Source organism: Mirounga angustirostris, unplaced genomic scaffold (genome assembly GCF_029215605.1).
Source record: "Mirounga angustirostris isolate CCGP_5_RB_7025 unplaced genomic scaffold, mMirAng1.0.hap1 SCAF_6, whole genome shotgun sequence".
Classification (NCBI taxonomy): domain Eukaryota; kingdom Metazoa; phylum Chordata; class Mammalia; order Carnivora; family Phocidae; genus Mirounga; species Mirounga angustirostris.
Genome location: NW_026991714.1, coordinates 80,483,835 through 80,502,586, shown reverse-complemented (window position 1 = coordinate 80,502,586; position 18,752 = coordinate 80,483,835). Strand labels below are relative to the sequence as shown.

General features: G+C 40.2%; 1 protein-coding gene and 1 non-coding gene across 2 annotated transcripts in view; both read left to right on the top strand.

Annotated features, from left to right (window-relative positions):
• RYR2 (ryanodine receptor 2) overlaps positions 1–18,752 on the top strand; it is a 736,030-nt gene that overhangs the window by 138,208 nt on the left and 579,070 nt on the right. The gene's annotated exons all lie outside the window — the stretch shown is intronic.
• On the top strand, positions 14,162–14,294 carry LOC123847263 (small nucleolar RNA SNORA2/SNORA34 family). Its single transcript, XR_006791502.1, has one exon. It is a non-coding gene; the product is annotated as a small nucleolar RNA SNORA2/SNORA34 family (small nucleolar RNA).

Here is an 18,752-nt window from a genome sequence, read left to right as displayed (position 1 = left end):
GGATAATTCCACAGATAATTAGTAACTACTTGATTTTCCTCATTTGCAGTGCTGTTCTATCTTGGCAGGCTTTATGTGTTGTCATGGATATTTCTGTTGGAAACTGTGGGAGAACAAATGAAGCTGAGTGAGTTGGCTCTCATCCAACAGAGTGTATACGCTGGGGGGTGGGTCTCATTCAGCTCAGTGTTCCCTCTCAGCCTTGGCCCCGGATACTGCCGAGGCTCTGAGATGGCATTCCTGGATGAAGGCACAGATTGGGATGAGTGTGCATTTCTTCGCCGTTGGACTAGGGCATAGAAACTTTATCTTTTCCATAGATCACACAGTTCTAGGCTCGCCACAGCACCCCCCACTGTTTCTAGCATGTAGTACCATCCCATGGCATGGACTCAGGAGCTTGGACCGTGCCTACACTTTGCTTGGACCATATCTGTGAAACCAATCAATTTACTTGGCAGTGGTGGTAGAGATGCTACAGTTGTAGGGGTCAGTTTTGCTCTTTGAGTCATCCTTTCTGGCATGATCATTTTTCCTTTGTACCCCCAAATAATCCTGATATTTTTTCCAGAGTTCATATTCTTTCAGGCAAGGAAATGAAGCCTATGCCTAGGCTTGCCAGAGTTCTCATAGCTAGTGTAAGGGGTGCGGTTGGGATGAAAAGCTGGTTTTCCCTGTACCAAGTCTGGTGCTTTGTCTACCATTGTACCAATTCTTCAACCAAACCACTGAATCATTTGCTTTCTGGAAGGCAGTTTCATTGCAGTGGATTTACTCTTTGCTTTATCATTTATCCATTTGACAGGTCTCTGAACCATGATTGCCCCACTTTTAAGAAATATCAACAATGTCACGCTTGATTTACCTGAATGCCAAAGTGCTTTCATGTGTATTGAATAATTGCGGTGTGTGTTTAAGGATTATTCTTAGTGACTCACACCTACCCCTTAATTTCACTCCGGTTAGCATGATTTATTACTCCTGAGGATGGTTGATAAGTAGGTTACCCACTTGAGGGAAGTGTCACCTTTTATGTGGGTTGTAGTTTAGGATAAAATTGATGATCAAAACAAATGAAGTTAATTAGGTGAGGGGAAATTAAATAGATAAATAAGATATTTGGAGTCAGATTTGCACAGAGCTATAAAGATACCTACAAATTTTGTGATCGTGCCATTTTAAATCAGTTTGGCAGGTGAGTAAGCATTAAAAAGAATTGCAGACATCTGTCTTACTTCTGACTGTTTCTTGGAGTCTTTTTTTCTTGTTTACAAAGAATATTCTTTGAAAAAAGTTAAGAAAATGTTCAAAATGATACAGAAAAAACTAAATTCACTCCTAACCCTGTAATCCAGAGAGAAGTACCCTCCATGTTTCTTTTTTTTAATAGTATATGTAACAATTTTTTTTTTTTTCAGTTAAAACTACATTGTGGACATGTTTCCTGGCTGGACATTAGTAACATCATTTATCCACCCCCATTATTAATGGCTTCATAGTATTCTATTGTACCCATCCTCTCATTAATGAACATTTATAAGCTTTCCCAATTTTTCTCCTTTATAAATATTACAGGGAATGTCCTGTTACATGTACCTACCTTTGTGAACTTACTAAATTCTTAAGAAAATTTTCTAGAAATAGCATCGTTGGACCAAAGGTGCACATTTTAAAGTCTTGTGAAACATTTTGCCAAAAAAAGTAACATTAATGTGCACTTCCAGCTGTGTAAAATGATGCTCATTTCCCTGTGTGTTAACTGTCATTGGTTATTATTAATCCTTTTCACTTGGCAGCCTGATAGATTTAAAAAAAGAACCCAGAACTTGATTGCTTTAGTTCCACAGTTTTGTATTTCAGTAGTGAGGTTGAACTCTCTCTTTAGTTGAGAGTATTGCTTCTTTTGTGAATTTTCTCCTTAATATTCTTTGCCTATTTTTCTGTTAGGAAGATCTTCTTTTCAGTGTGTGGAGCTGTTTATACGATAAGAATATTTACCCTCAGTGATTTATATAGGACTGCTTTTTCCAGTTTGTATTTTACCTTTAAGTGGACTTGTGGTACAGAAGTTTTATATATTACTATGTAGTCACTTGTTTATCTCTTCTTGTCTATGCTTCATTAAAATATTTTGTCTTTTCCCCAGTTTTTAGGACTTAAATCTTTAATCCATCTGAAGTTTATTCAGGTAAAGATTGAGGTAGACCTTTATTTTTTTCCAAACTGTTACGTAGCTGATTGTCCAAATCATCATCTCATTGATTTTTAGCTGCTTTAATGTATATACACAAAATTATAAACTTTTTTCATATTTCTTTAATGAATGTAACTTTATGTACTATTTTAATATGTAGTAGAGCTAGCTTCATTCAATACAGTTCTTTTCCAATACTTTTTTGCTTATTATTCTTCCAGATGAACTTTAAGAATACAAATATCCATATTTAAACAGTATCAATGTGAGAACTAGGAATTAGATTTTGTTCTCAGAGAAAAGGCACTTGGAGCAATTTCTAGCTAGGAGTTTGACCTTGACATTAGAAATTTGCAAGGTTTGCAGTTCTTGAAAAGAAAAAAGAAAATGGCCCAAGGAATGTGCTCCTCTCACGAGAGGATGTTGGCCTGGAGAACGTGAGGATCCATGTGGTTTAAGTTCTTTCTGTTCTGTAAATAAGAAATGGCAACTTAATTCCGACACCCATGGGACCTTCACTTGGCTCAAGAATTGAACCAGCAATCCTGGGGTCAAGTAACCTTGAAGGTTTTTTTTTTCCCAGAGTCATTTGAAAACTTCTCAGGAGGAAGATCTGTAGTATTGGCAGGATCTGAGTGAACTCCTGCGCTCTCCTCCTGTAAGTGCACATGAAAAGGTAGTGTCTCTTATTCATCACCCCTCAGTGCCAGAGGTCTGACTGGTTTCCTAGGCACTCGTAAGTCTGTGCTTAAAAAAAGAACAGCACTCTTAAAATACAGTCTACGTAATTAAAATTAAGCTAACGTCTCTAGTAACTGTCTTGTCAGGTCTTCCCACCTGTACTTTCTTTAACCTTGTTTTAGGTCCCACTGTTGGTCAAGTCATTATTAATCCTTTAATATTTTTTAGTTGCCCTGAAGGTATTTAATATTTTTTAGTTTTAAAATATCTTCCAGGTGTTTTTGCATGTATTGTATAAAAATGTAACTAGAAGTTAATAGATGAGAGGACTATTTCTCACTGCCATTCTTCTTCCTTGAGTTACTATATTGTTTCTATTTTAAATCTTTTTCATGTGAATAAAGTCAAAACTTGGAGAGAGGTATGTTACATTTTATTTTATTTTATTTTTTTAAGATTTTATTTATTTGAGAGAGAGAGAGCACGCATGAGCTGGGGGGGAGGGACAGAGGGAGAGGGACAAGCAGACTCCCCCGGGATCTTGACCTGAGCCGAAGGCAGATGCTTAACAACTGAGCCACCCAGGCGCCCCTAGGTTTTAAATTTGGGAAATGAAATACCAAGGCTCAGTTCAACCCCAGCCTCACAGTGATTTTTGGTATTTCATAAGGGTACGAGTTAGAAGCATATTTAGTACAGAATACCAACATGTATTTTAGAATCTTGCAGAATGCTCTATTTGCAGGTTCTAAGCTCTTTAAATATTGATTAGCAGTGGTATGACTCTGTGGGTTGTTACACCTTGTTTTCAGGGTGTGTATTTATTTATTTATTTATTTATTTAAAGATTTTATTTATTTATTTGAGAGAGAGAATGAGATAGAGAGCATGAGAGGGGGGAGGGTCAGAGAGAGAGGCAGACTCCCCGCTGAGCAGGGAGCCCGACGTGGGACTCGATCCCGGGACTCCAGGATCATGACCCGAGCCGAAGGCAGTCGCTTAACCAACTGAGCCACCCAGGCGCCCTCAGGGTGTGTATTTATTATCATTCTTCTTTTCTAATACAAACTAAGGTGCTCTAAATGAGGATTCTATTTCATTGGTAGTCCTGGAATCATATGGAGTATTTGTCTTCATGTAGTTACGCCTACAAATTTTCCTGTATTATTTCCCATTTCTTTATATTCTCCTCCTAACTCGGGGTTCTGGCTCAGTGGTAATCATTGTAAACATATTAAAGTACTTCTATTGTATTCACACACAAATGAAGGGAGAAAACAGACTAGGTTTTGAAGACCAGTAGGTAGCAGCTTACTAGTCTTGTAACCTTGGGAAATGGTTATATTCTCACCTGTCTACTGCAGACCCATGTTGCCAGAGTTTCATATTTTAGTGGATTAACATTTTAGTAGAAGTATGGATGGAACTTGACAGATTATTTGCTGAAAGTTCTCCAGATATTTTCAGTTATAATGTAGAAGTTCTATCCTTAAAATTGTGTTAGGTCATAAAGTTTAAGGAACTACAAATCTAGAACTGTATAGTGCCATCTCACGCTAGTATAACCAACAGTCCAGTTTGTGCAAGTTAATGAATATTTGAAGTTTAGGGAAGTCTAAATAAAAAATACGTAGCAAAAAGACATGTTATCTTTCTCAATCTAACTTGTGTAATGACGTATGGAATGAAAAATGTTTGTCCAATGATATCCGATATTAGGGCCTCGTGCCTTCAAATTAGCCTCAGTTCTGGTTTCTGAAGACTTTTCTGGTTCGTAGATGAATTTTAGGTTCCATATGACCCCTGAATCTCTGAATTCGGTGTATTCCACCTATTTATTGGTTTCAGTAGGTACATTGAAGGCCAGCCACACTCAGCCTTGAATATTGGATTTTAAAACAAAAGTTCCTACGCTTTTAGAAAAAATCAATAAAATCATATTTTAGGGACCTACAATAAAACCTGGAAAAATGAAGATTCTTCACCTCATGTTAGGTGTTAAATGATTGCATCTTTTGAAAACTGTACCCTATTCAGTATGTTTATATAGATAATGCAGTTGAAAGCATTCAGTATAGAACCCAGTGTACCCCATGCTGAGTGACTGGCTAGCACAGTGCCCTCTGCATATAGGTGTTCAGTTAATGTTTAAGTGGAGGACTGGCCCCCCAAATCTTTCCTGCCCCTCCAGGCTACCTAGAATTCCAGCTACTGGACAGTATAGTCTTTTGGTCTCTCATAGAAAGTAAAGATTCTCACACAGTGTGTGTGGGCTGGTGAGAAAAGGCCTTCTGGACCCCTGCCCAAGGAGGCCACCTTCCCTGGGGAAGGCTTCTCCAGGTCACTGAGCTTCCTGGGTAGGGAAGGGGCCTCCAAAAGGGAGATGAGATTGGCTCAGCTATCAGTCACAGTTCTGATATGTAGAATTTATGTGGTTTTTCTTTCGAAGAAGTCCTTTATGATACTTGTTCTCATCCTCTGCCCTGTATAATGCTAGTTCCTGGTGACATTATTATAATAACTTCTTTAACTTTTTGGTGACTCAGGCTTCAGGGGACTCATTGATCTACTTGTCCTCTTGATGTTAGAGTCCAAAAGACTTTTTTTTTTAAATCATGAATGGGAAGTGAGATGTACCTAAAGTGACCATAGGAATATTTGGGAAGGTTTAGTTTGAGTAACAGCTAGTTGTTTAACAAGGGCTTTGGGGGGTGGTTAAAAGTAGAGATTCTGTAGTCTGTGGGCCTGGCTTTGAATCTTGGCAGCATCCCACATACTAGCCCTGAGACCCTGGGCTTGAACTTCTCAGTGCTTCCTCTGTCGAGTGGGGATAATGATAGATAGCACCTAGTTCACAGGATTGCATAGTACTTAAGCAGTGGCTGGGACAGACTAAGAGCACAGCTCACCCAGTGGGTGCAGATTACAAGGTGCCCTGCTGGTGTAGTCTGGTAGCTGTGTCCTGTAATTAAATGGGCGCCACGGCTGTTGAACCCCTTTCCTGCCCCCCAGAGGGGACCGCCAATTCTTTCCCATGCACCCTGAGTCCCCAGTGAGAGAGCAGTGATTTGTGTTAGGATTTGTGGTCTCCATATGCAGGCTTTGTTGTATTTGTTTGCTCCAAAGGCTTATTGCTGTGGCATTCAGAATGTGAAATAATAGTTAATGGGGACAAGAGGATTAATGGCAAAATTTAAAATCAGTTAGTGACTAATACCTTAGTGGCCTGTGCAGTCTGTATCTTGATATGCAGGGTGGCTATCCTATTAACATTTCTAAGCTGTTTAGAAATCGGCTGGATGCACATTCATTTTTCATCTCTGCTCTTCCATTCAGGAAATATCAGTAGGGTTTAATAATTCCTTGTCATTTCTGGAAAGATAAATCAGATTATAGATTATTAAGGGTTATTTTTCGTGTTGATGGTGGATAAACATTAAGAGGCATCCTTGCTGAATGGAGACTGACTTATCGATTATGATCACAGGATTAATGAGACCATTCAAATACTTCAATGCTCATGGATTCTTTTCTAGTGTTACTGTAGGTAGATCCAGGAATACTATTAACTATGATTATGTACTGATTATTGAGCACCTACTATCCCACATGAGCTTCCCAGAGGAGGTATTTTATAGTTGAGGAAATGCAGAGAGGTTGAACAACTGACCCAAGATGTTATGGGTTTCAACTCCCAAGCTCATTTTCTTACTTTCATACTTTGCAGATCAAGACTCTTGATACAATTGACTGCTAACAACAACAAAAAAAAGTTTTTTAGTAAAATCTAGCGTTCCATAGGAGTCTGATCTCTGTGGCAAATTTGGCATTTGAGTCCTAGAGTCCAATTTCGAGCTATGGGGGATTAAATTAAATAATGTATATAAAGTATGTGGGGGGACCTGCCACACGGTCAGTGCTTTATCTTCACCTTGGCCTCTAGCATTGGGTGGGGCACCTGTTGAACCTTTTGAAGTCTGCTGGAATATAGCAACCAAGAGAGCAAGCTGGAGTGTCAAATAGGCCTAGGTATGAATATGGCGCTCTCCAGCTTTGGGCTGTAGATCACGTTGGGGGGATTCTGGTTGCAAACAAGAGACCCTTATTTCTAATTGCCTTATACCAAAGGGAGTTTCTTAAGTCTAGAGGTAGAGCCTGTCCAGAACTGGCTGTTCCAGGTGATACATCTCTCGGCTCTGCTACACTTGATGTTAATCCATCTCTTAACTCCTAGCAAGAAGGCTGAAGGACTTCTGGTCATCCATATGCCGATGTGGCACTGTCCAAAGAAAGAAACCAGACTCTTTCTTCTGGGGGCCGTTTCCTAGTAGAAGAGAACATTTTTCCAGAAGCCAGGCTTCTCTTGTGTTTCGGGAACTAGAGTTTGGTCAAATGCCCGTTTCTGAAATAATTGCTAACAAGGTGCAAATAACCTCCCCTTGAAGCACGTGGCTTTGTGTGGGAGGAATGGGTAACCGCACAGAACTGAGATCTCGTTAGACAGGAAGGAGGGAAAGGATGCTAATCTCCTCTGCAAGCCTCGATCTCCTTATGTGTCAACGAGGGAGGCTAACACTTAGCTCACGTGGTTGTCAAGTGAGACGGGCACCAAAGACCAGCATCAGAACAAGGGGTTACCATGCATTTGAAGGTGCAGGAGACCAGGGCCACACGTTCCAGCCTCTACTTAGGCTTATGTGCTGGAAGCTGTGCAATTTTAAGCAATCTTGGGCTCTCCTTTTTAATCGCTCAACGGCTGTCTTTTGAGAGGCTGCCATGTGGCGGGCATTGTGCTGGGAACCACACAGGACTTACCTGTGCTGTATGTGTATATGTGTGTGTGTACTATCAGCTAGGACTGTGTGTTTCATAGTGCATCGTATATGTTATCCACGGTGCTCACGACAGCACCTCAGAGCAGGTGTTTCCCCCGTTGAGGAAATGCACGTAGGAATGTTAAGTGAATGTTATCAAGTGCTGGTTGGGGTCAGAACTTACTGTTCTGAACGAGTCCTGCAGGTCAAAGACGGTTTGTCCCTTTCATTAATAGACATTGGAGATCCGTCTGCTTCCCTGGAGAGTTGGTGGCTAAAGTATCTAATGCATTTATAATCTTTAAAATCTGTGACTTCTCTGTTAATGTGAATTTATTATTATGGTTAGTGATAGACGAATAAAAGCACTGATTTGATGAAATCCCTTACCAGCTAATCTATGCTTTTGCTTACTTAAGACATTAAATTTAGTTTATGAAATGCATCAGAAGCAGAGTGATGTTTCTGAGGAAATCAGTCAATGTTAGAAATAACGATTTGATTAACTTTGTTTGGGTCACAAACATGCCATTTCTAACACAGGATACTTCCTAGGAATTAAGATCATAGGGAAAGATCCGATTTAAAAAGTGAGGGGCATCTCAAACATTTGGCTAATAGCACCGATATTTGATTTAGTCGCATGCACTGCCAGTTTGCCAAGAAGAAAAATCTCTTACTGTTTGCCTTATTAGATACATATTCAGAAGTCGAATTAGTAACTGGGTTCTTATCTGTTTCTGGATTTAAAGCACACTTAAAGCATCTGTGTGAGTTAACAAGAAAGGAGATGTTTTTATCTCTTTATCCAGTGTCTCACTGAAGTGACATTTTCTGGGTGGTGGTCAGCACACACATGTTCTGTTTTTTTGTTTTGTTTTGTCCCCCTCTCCCCACACCGCCCCATGCCAGAGGGTCACCTCGGGGGAATGGTGTGTTGACGTTTTCCATTTTGTTAATGGTATCATAGTCATTTTTCCTTCCTTTTTTTTTAAAAAAAAAAGTGAATTCAGAGCAGGTAGAACGTGCCAGAGCAGACAGGGCCCTCTGGGTGGTAGTAAGGAAGATGGGTTTATTCTAAGAGGCTGGGAAACCATTGGAGAGTTTTAAGATTTTTATATTTATTCACGGGGAGAGAGCATGTGCATGTGCACAAGCAGGCAGAGGGGCAAAGAGAGAGGGAGAAACAGACTCACTGCTGAGCAAGAAGCCCGATACAGGACTCAGTCCCAGAGGATCATGACCTGAGCTGAAGGCAGATGCTTAACTGACTGTGCCACCCAGGCATCCCGGTATCATAGTCTTTCAATGGAATGGTGACCCTACTTTTTTTTCTTTTTTTTTGGAAAACACACATTTGGAAAGTTAAGGAATAGCTTCGTCCAGAGCAGATGGTGTGCGAGGTGTGAGAATAACCGTTGGCAGGTACTATGGAGAGAAGCCAGTGGGCTTCGGGAGGACTTGTGTGCCTGTTTTATCCTTGGAATAGTGCATTTGTGTGATGTTTTGTATCCTCTTTCAGACATATGAAAATGGAGGCTGGGGGCCAGTGTTGGGGATATGTTGGTGCATAATAAGTTGGTGCATAATAAATGGGCCAGAGAGACGCTCTCCATGTTGTATCTTCAAACATAGTCTAAACGTCTTGTGTTGGGCCAGCCAGAGTCCTGTCTTTTTGCTGTTCCTATCCTCTCTTTCCTCGGATTTTTGCTCGGATACTGGAAAGAAACATCTCTCCTCTTCTTTGAGGTTTTCAGTCTATTTTTAAGGTTTTGAGAATACCTGTGATGTAGGTAGATGCAAGCTGGGGAAAAAAAATTTAATAGTCCAGTAGCAATGGCATTTTCCAACCCCGAACTCATGTTTCTTCTTCGTATTATTATTTTAAGGGTAAATGCGAGAGCCGGCTTGCCCTAAGCTAATTCAGACACACTGTGCTTTTCTAAAAATGAGGTTCTTCCCCAAGCTTCCATCTGAACAGTGGTTCTGGTGCCTGCTGGTAGAGCAACTTGACCCCTAAAGATTACGTGTGGCCTGAACACCAGTGCTGGTGACTCTGTTGGGGCCAATTACCGGTGCTCTGGATGTCGCTGTGATCGGCAGGGAGGCCCTTGTGTTCCTCAGGTAAGACAGAACGTCAGTTTCAGTTACTAATGAGATGAAAGGTCTCTGACAACTCAGTTAGCATTTTAGCCGTAGGCATATTTGGTCAGCTAAGATGCACTCTGGTGTATCAAATAACAAAATTTTCTTTTTTCCTATTTTTTTTTTTTTTTTAAAGTACATGGTAGAGGGAGAGAAGTAACTGAGCAGAAAGGATGCATAGGTTTTCTGCCATCACCCAGAAACATTTGACCACAACTTAGGTTGGCCTCAGTCATTTGATCATCAGGCAGATGCATTGCACATCCAGAATCTGGAGACCAGGTGATGAGCAATTACTGACATGAAGAACAACAACAAACACAAAGATCTTTGGTGTATGTGCCAAATGGTGTATGCTTAGGGAGTTTCCTTTTCTTGTGAGGCAAAATTGCTTTTTCAGATGACCATGCCCACGGTGGGCCAACTGACTCATTTTCCTACAATTTGTCCATTATAGTTCGTTCATCATTCTTGGTGATGTAGACATGAACTCATAAAACAGAATCTAACCTAGCATGGATGAGTACTTCCTTTTAAGTCTTATCTTGTGGGACAAGATAATGATAGTATAAATGAGAAAAATGATAATCTTTGTAGTGATACTAAAATGTACTCAGTTTATTATGTCCAGGCACTGTTCTGAAGTCTTTACATATACTAATAAGCCTATGAGTTACTATGATTATCCCCATTTTACAGGTGAGGAAACTGAGACGCAGCAAAGTTAAGAATTTTACCCAAACTTACAGTTGACAGAGAGGGTTTCAAACATTGCATCCTAGTTTTTAAAAGTTTTTTTTTTTCTTTTTCTAAGATTTTATTTGTCAGAGAGAAAGCGCACAAGCTGGGGGAGTGGCAGGCAGAGGGAGAAGCAGGCTCCCCGCTGAGCAAGGAGCCCGATATGGGACTCTGTCCCAGGACCCTGGGATCATGACCCAAGCCAAAGGCAGACATGTTAACCGACTGAACCACCCTGGTCTCCCTAAAATAGTTTTTATTTAGAAAGAGTGAGCAGGGGAAGGGACAGAGGGAGAATCTCCAACAGACTGCCCACTGGGCATGGAGCCCAACGTGGGGCTCAATTTCACAACCCTGAGATCATGACCTGACCTGAAACCAAGAGTTGGACACTTAACTGAGCCACCCAGGTGCCCCTTGCTTCCCAGTTTTAGATTCTCTATTCTTAATGACTGGACTGTGTTTCCAAAGATTAGATTTTGTTTGAATCTTCTTGGGAGCTGGTAGTATCTCATTCTTAGCAGGCCCAGCCAGTTGCATCCATTTTCTTGCTTGGGTTCTGAAGAACATGGGAAATAAAAGAGTAGAGCAAGTGAGAGATTATGACTCATGTTTATTACCGATTGGATGGCCCATTCTTCCTGTGGACAGTGTGTTTCTAATAGGAGGAAAGGGCGGAGCTGAGCCCAGCATGCCTACTTATTCCCCCATTTACCAATCTGCTAGGTTAAGCCATGTCCTGGGGGTGCAGAGGAGGAAGGGACACAAAGAGACCTGAGAGAATCCTTCCTAATGGAAACCAGGGATGGGGAAAAGGGGCTGCCTTCTCACTTCAGAGTTAGGAGTTCATCAAGTCTGGAATCTAGCTAAAAGTTAACAATCCTGTTAGAGGGGTTGCCATGATATTCAGTAATTCTTGTGTGGTTTGGCGGAAAAATCGCATGATGGTATAAATATAGTTGGAATCCTCCTGAGTTTGTATTAAATTGCTGCATATTTCACCTCTCCCTGATTTCTGGAAACTACAAGTGGATCCCTCTGGACCTATGTACTTTTGTTTCTTTTCTCTGTCCTTGAAGTGCTTTTGTCTTTTCCCTTCTGTTTTCAAAGCCATTGCTTACCTGTTTTTCTTACTGACAATGTGACCACTTCTTACGCTTTAGAAGGCATGATTGTGTTAGTGAATATTTTGTGATATAAATCGTAATTCTGTTCATTTAGAAAAGCACCTCAGATCTCAAAGAAGTATGGAGAGCTCAGCAACAGTATCTAAATAGATTGTTGTGAGAGATAACTTAGTAGATCTTTAGACTTTACCTTATTGTAATAACCATTTAGGAGTGTTTAAAACTCCAGGGTTGGGGCGCCTGAGTGGCTCAGTCGGTTAAGTGTCTGCCTTCAGCTATGGTCATGATCCCACAGTCCTGGGATTGAGCCCCGCATTGGGCTTTCCACTCAGCAGGGAGTCTGCTTCTCCCTCTCCCCCTCCCCCGACTTATGCTTGTGCTCTCTCTCCCTCTCTCTCTTTCTCTCTCTCCCTCCCTCTCTGAAATAATAAAAATTAAAAAAAAATTCCAATGCTACTTTGCAGTATAGACCAGAAGGAATTAGTGGTGAAATTTGTGGTTCTTTTTTAAAGATTTTATTTATTTGAGAGAGAGAGAGCACAAGCAGGGGGAGCAGCAGAGAGAGAGCGAGAAGCAGGCTCCCCACCGAGCAGAGAGCCCAATGTGGGGCTCAATCCCAGGACCCTGAGATCATGACCTGAACTAAAGGCATACGCTTCACGGACTGAACCACCCATGTGCCCCGAAATTTGTGGTTCTTAAGAGTGGCAGGACAGTGTAGGAGGCCAGATGCTCATTTGTAGGGTGCCCTCTGGAATAGAGTGGGGGAGGCATGTAGGTCACATACTGTTTAATAATAATTATGTGTAAATGGTAAAGACGTGTGCTGTCCAAAAGTTATAGAAAATGTTTTCTAAAACACATTAAACGTTCTCTTCCTTTTCATGGTTTTCGAATGATCTTTGGCGTAGAGCTTGAAGGAGAAGCCTTCAGTGCCGTGAAGGAAGTGGGGGCGGGGAGAAAGAACCATGTCAGGTAACATGTATTACATTTGACAGTGTGCCTCGGACTGTGCTAGTCACTTTAATCACTGCTCCGGAGGTCTTAACCATTCTACAGATGCAGAATCTCGGGTTTTCAGTAGTGAAGCTAGTTCCCCGTGGTCGTGCAGGTGATGGGGGGTAAAGCTGTGCCCCAGGCTTGGGTGTGAGCACGCCAGGACATCCTCAAGCGTGTTGAATGTGCTTGTATCCTTGTGCTCCCGCATGCAGGGCTCAGCATGCTTGCCTGGCGCTAGGGAGGTGGCATTTTATGCCAAATAGTTAACTTCATAAGATTCCTATGCTCAAGAGGTTTTTGTTCTCACTTGGTGCTCAAAACACAGTGAAGTAAAACCCAGAAGGCTTTGGACTGAAGTAGCCCAGTGCACCGTGGTGGGTTCTAGACGTAGCGAGATCCCCCACCAGCCCTGCCTCTGCTCCTGGGCAGGTGAAGACCTTGTGAGGTGTTGTAGAGAAGAGTTGCCCCCCAGCACCATCCCTGTTGGCTCCTGTAGAAAAACACTAGCCTAGGAAGACAGTCTTCCTTGTTTTTAATTTTTTTGTTTTTGTCTTTGGAACTCTGCCTTCTGCCTGGACACTGCCATCTAGATACCTTCTTTATGTCGTCGTATCTTGAAAGGTGACTAAAATGTTGAACTATTACATTACCCTAAGGAAAATAACTAAAATTAATCATGAAAAGCAACTATCTTTTATTTATACTGGAGGAAACACTGAGTGGGGAAAAAAACTTAAATTGCGGCTAACATAAATAGAGAGGGCAGATGTTCCCCTAGTGAGCGTTCTAATACTTTTAAAAATAAATATTTCTAATATTATCCCTAAGGCTATTTGATTTATTTAAAAGAGAATGTTGACTTTAATCTCTCTTCTACATGTGAGTTATAGGAGTTTTCAGACTTGTTACCAAGTCCTTTAATGCTAAATAGCTTTAGAAAAAAGAAGAACAGTCAACAATCACTTGAAATGAATAATAAGTTCTCTCAACATTATGCTAATTTTTTTCCCAAATGGAGGTATTTTAAGGAATCGTCCTTGACAGTAGAGACATAATTCAGTTTTTAAAAAACATGTTTATCTGGAAACCAACTATAGATTTAGTTCTGCCCCTCATAGATGGCTTAATAGAAGTCAGTTGTATACTGGGATGTTTTCATTTTTTAAAATGGTAATCCTAAAACTGTGACTAGTTGTAATTTGAAGTATACTTTTCCTTATATACAAGTTAAATCTGTGGTAATTTTAAGAAGAGCACAATTTTAGCATAATAAATGAGGATCATTAGATTTGTTTATGTAGCTGATTGTTTTGTCTATGAGCAGCTTTATATCATGAAAATCAAAGAACTGGATATTTTTATTTTTTGCATCATTTTTTCCTGTTTATTTTTTAAGCCGGTTAAATGCCTTGCTGAACAGAGGGGTGTAAAGTGAATTAGAGCTTCTTAAAACTTCGTCGACGTAGGCCCTGAATCAAGACCCGTGGTTTGTAATAGCTGTTGGTTTCAAACAGGAGCCGAGAGTGATGTGTTTCTGTGGTCTGTTAGCCATTCAGCACCACGGTGGGAATGGCTTGTTCAATTGGAAGAACATAGTTTATGGGGGAAAAGAAGACAAAAAACAAAAGCTTTGTCAACGAATGTAGTTCATGTTGATTAGATGTATGTGAATCTATAATGGAGAGTCCAGTTTTAGCATTAGCTGCACATACGGTTTATTAAAATACTTACACCTTTCCTGTATTTTGTTTTACCCACATAAATTCCCTTCTAAGCCAAAACTTGGTTAATCTCTCCATGACATAATACATGGTTATGAATACAGAAGATGCTTTTTCATGTTCCCCAGTGAAGGGAGATGTGTATGGCATTAGACTTTGTAGTCAGGCACTCTGGACCTGACTGCCTTATTAGGAGGCTTAGGTCCACAACTCCGCAGTCATGGCCTAAGTAGGTCATTGTGTGTTGTCAAGCCTTTTCCACCTCTCCACGCCCTCCCACCCAATCCTACTCTACTTTGGTTTTTAAAGAAGTCACCATGAGTACTGATTTTCTTTGCCGTGGATCAGGGTGGTGATAGACAAATCACTTAGCATCTCTGGGCCTCACATGGGCTTTTTCTCTGAGGTGGTAAGGAGGCCTGTTTTCCCCCATTAGGTGCCAAATAAGATGAGGTCTTTTCACTACTGACCCAGTGTTCTATAGCTCATTTCTAATTAACGTTTTTCTAATTTTAGATAGCAACTTCTGTGGTCTACATGATGTCTTACCCTTTGGGATGCTATAACAAAATACCACAGACTGGGTGGCTTTAAGCCACACAATTTATTGCTCACAGTTCTGGAGGCTGGAAGTCTGAGGTTAGGGTGCCAGCATGGTTGGGTGGGGGCTGTCTTCTGGGTCACAGACTTCTCACTCTGTCCTCACATGGTAGAAGGGCTAGGGAGCCTTGTGGGGTCTCTTACAAGGATAATAATCCCATTCATGAGGGCTTCATGTTCATGACCTAAGCACCTCCCAAAGGCCCCACGTTCCAACACCATCACTTGGGCATTAGGATTCCAACATGTGAATTTTGGGGGGACTCAAGCATTTAGACCATACCACATTAGAAAATGTGAACAGAGGAGAGAAAGTTGTGGATGCTAGAGGGATAGGAAATTATGCTTGAATGTACTTCAGTACTGAAGACATTTTTGTTGACTGCATCGTCCACAGGATGTTTTGGATACCATACATAACTGATATTTTTATCAGCTTCGCATAGTAGGGTAGGATATTGGAGGAGAAATCTGGGAAGGCTACGGGGAAAGAATGTGAAGATTAAAGAAACACCAGTTTGTAGTTAGGGCATATTTGTTAAGAGGAAATACCCTGTGATAATTCCTATATTCCCATGAAAATTGTAAATTACTGTTTGGTAAGGGACTCCAATTCATTTCAATGCCCCAGAAGTTTTTAATTCTCTGAGAACACATGACTGAATTGGAACTTAGACTGTTTTTAGAGGCTCACAGATTGCTTTATCCATCTTGAAATTCCTTCTTGTGCAACCTTAAATCCATCGGTTGAACAGAATTTTTTGTTTTGGAGAGAGAAGTTTATGGTATAAGTGATCATTTTAGGTATTTAGGTAGCTTTTTCTCTTGGTCTTACCCAGTAATTTGTTATTAGTTATTAATGGACCCCTTTTTGGGTGATTTTTCATACTCTATTTCCATTGGGTGAATTTCTGATTAAGGTTCACTGTATTTTTATGCATGTATCATGGCTAGAACATGCATCATTCAAGTGTAATGGTTATTAGTCTTGCCATTCCCAGCTTGGTGGTCTTTTTATTTTTGTTGTTGTTTATACATTCCTTGGAGTGTTCCTTAGGAAGGATATGCCCTTTTTAATGTAACTTGTTTAGAAATTCTACAAATCAAAGCTTCCATTTAAGTACAGCTCTCCTAACTGTTAATAATACCAACTGTAGGAATGTATGTTGGTAAGCATGTTATCTTCCAATCAGAGAATTGGGTATTCAACTCTTTCTAAGGTATTAGAAATGCTCTACATGTTCCGTAGACCTTTGCTTTACTCCTCTAGCTAGAACCCTGGGTCATATATCCTACTGGACAGTTCCGTGTGGTTCTCCCACTTAGATAATTACCAGCAAAGTACCAAAAGATGAAAAACTGTCTAAAGTTTCTTTTAGAAGCAGTTCCAGGTAAACTGTCTGACATTTGTAGGAACAATAGCTTTCTGCTCCTGCCTTCAAGATCTCCGGAGACTTCTCAGCTCCTAGGAGGAAGATGCTCCCATCTACTGAAAATTTGCCTTGCCTTCTTTTAACAGGAAGACCTACCTCCTGCCCTCTGATGAAGCTGATCCTATAATCTCCAAAGTCCTTGCTTTTTTTCAAGACATTAAATAACCCCAGCCCTACCAGCTACAGCAAACAAATAATTTAAATTGAAAAAAACATGGCGCCCATTTTTTCTTAATCGATTGTGATGGGTTACACTCCAATTCTGTTTTTGCCAGTTTTGTTATTTTGTATGCAGAAGATTTGGTGTTAATTCTTTATTTGAATTACTTTATAAATTATTACATTTGCCGAGAGAGGCAGAGTCATGAATTTAGTCAGTAAAAGTTTATTGTGGACATACAAGATAGTGGGCCTACCGGTCAGTACTACACATTCATACATGAAATACTAAGTAACTGACTTCAGGAACCTCATAAGGAATGCACTTAGTGTGCATTTTCCTTGATTAGAGCCACTGACATTTTTTCTAGAACATCCTGAAGTAAACTTAACCTTAGAGTAAAACCCTTTTTCAACAAGAATCAAGTATCCTCCCTGTTTCTGTGCCTTTTCTTCTAAAGATACAACTTCTTATATAATAAGGTTGTGGAATTGGATGGAACCCTCAAAGTGAACCCTTGAACCTTCCCATGTCACTCCCACACATCGTTCATAAATCCTTTGGCTATGTCTAGACAGAATTCACAATACTTCCCAGGAGGTAGTTTTGGCTATTAGTAAATTGTGGTATTTAATTCCTTCATGAGTTCCTTCCCACACAGAGCCTATGAAATATTCAGAAGTTTACATCTGAAGTATCTGTTCAGTGGGAATTGGCTTGTCATCAAATCTCAGGTGTTAAAAAACATTCTTACATGCTCTATATTGGAATGATCACAAATTTCTTAACTGTGGGGATGAATTAAAATATGTAAATTGAAAGTTGTAAACATACTCATGATTATAAATTAATTTTTTTTTTTGCTGTGAATATTAAGCAGGTGGTAGATTCATGGTTAATATTCTAGGAAATAGAAAACATTTCTAGATAGCCTAATCTTGTTAGATGTATAGAAGTAGAGAATACTTTTTTCAGTCTTTTTTTTTTTTTTTTCCATTCAGTAACATTTAGTGGTACCTACTAATTTCTAGACATTGCAATAAATGTAGGGGACTCACAGATGATGTGGTCCCCAGAAACTCACAATTTTGTGATTTTTTTTTTTAATGGTCAAAAATCTAATTTTTCCTTTTTCTTTTTTAAAAAAGATTTAGAGAGAGCACATGTGTGCTCTTGTGCATATGAGTGGGGGAAGAGGTGGGGGGGGGGCAGAATCCCAAGCAGACTGTGCGCTGAGCATGGAGCCTGATGCAGGGCTCAATCTTAGGACTCTGAGATCTTGACCTGAGCCAAAACCAAGAGTCAGATGCTCAACCGACTGAACCACCCAGATACCCTAAAATCTAGTTAATTTTTTAAAAAGCTTATGGATACTGTGAAAACTGTGTCCTCTACTCTTAATGATTTAGGTGCTTAAAAGCACTAATGTAGCCCTCTTTGGAATTTGGGGTCTTTGAAGAGTCTTGATTCAGTAGCCCAGGCATCCTTTCCAAAATTCTGACTAAATGTTAAAAAGATTAGGTTTTCCTATTTGATCTCTTGACTCCAGTCCATATGCATTGACTTTTACGTTTTGTATAGTATATTTATGAAAAGTAGAAAAAAATGATTCTAGAGGGCTGTCCTTTAAACAAGAGGTGTTTTTGTACTTTTAGCCAAAGGCCCATCTCAATTTGGGAAGGTCCCAGTACTGTCTGAGCCTTCCTGACTTGTCTTCTCCTGGTCATTGATGCACAGTTGTTCTTGAAATCAGGAGTGGGTATTCAGCTAGTAAGGTCAATGAGGATCCATATCACTTCTGGTCTCCTTATCAATCAGATTCTTTATCATGATTGGTTTTATGGTTTCTATAAATTGCAGAGCTGCTTCTCAAAATGGTTTCTGGATATTAACACCAATTCATCTGAATTCATGGCACAGTTCCTCTTTACTAACAAGCAAAGTGGAGATTGTGAACTATTTATTGCCTAGTTGATCAAACATTTGAAAAAGTTTGGGTTTGACTACTGCAATTGCAACGTTGATTTGCTCCCCAAGCATGTGTGAAGATCCCAAAGCTATGATCATTCATATCATCTAAGTAACAAGGGGTCTAAGAGAAGGATAGATCATTGAGATGCTTTACCATCATCCCTTAAGG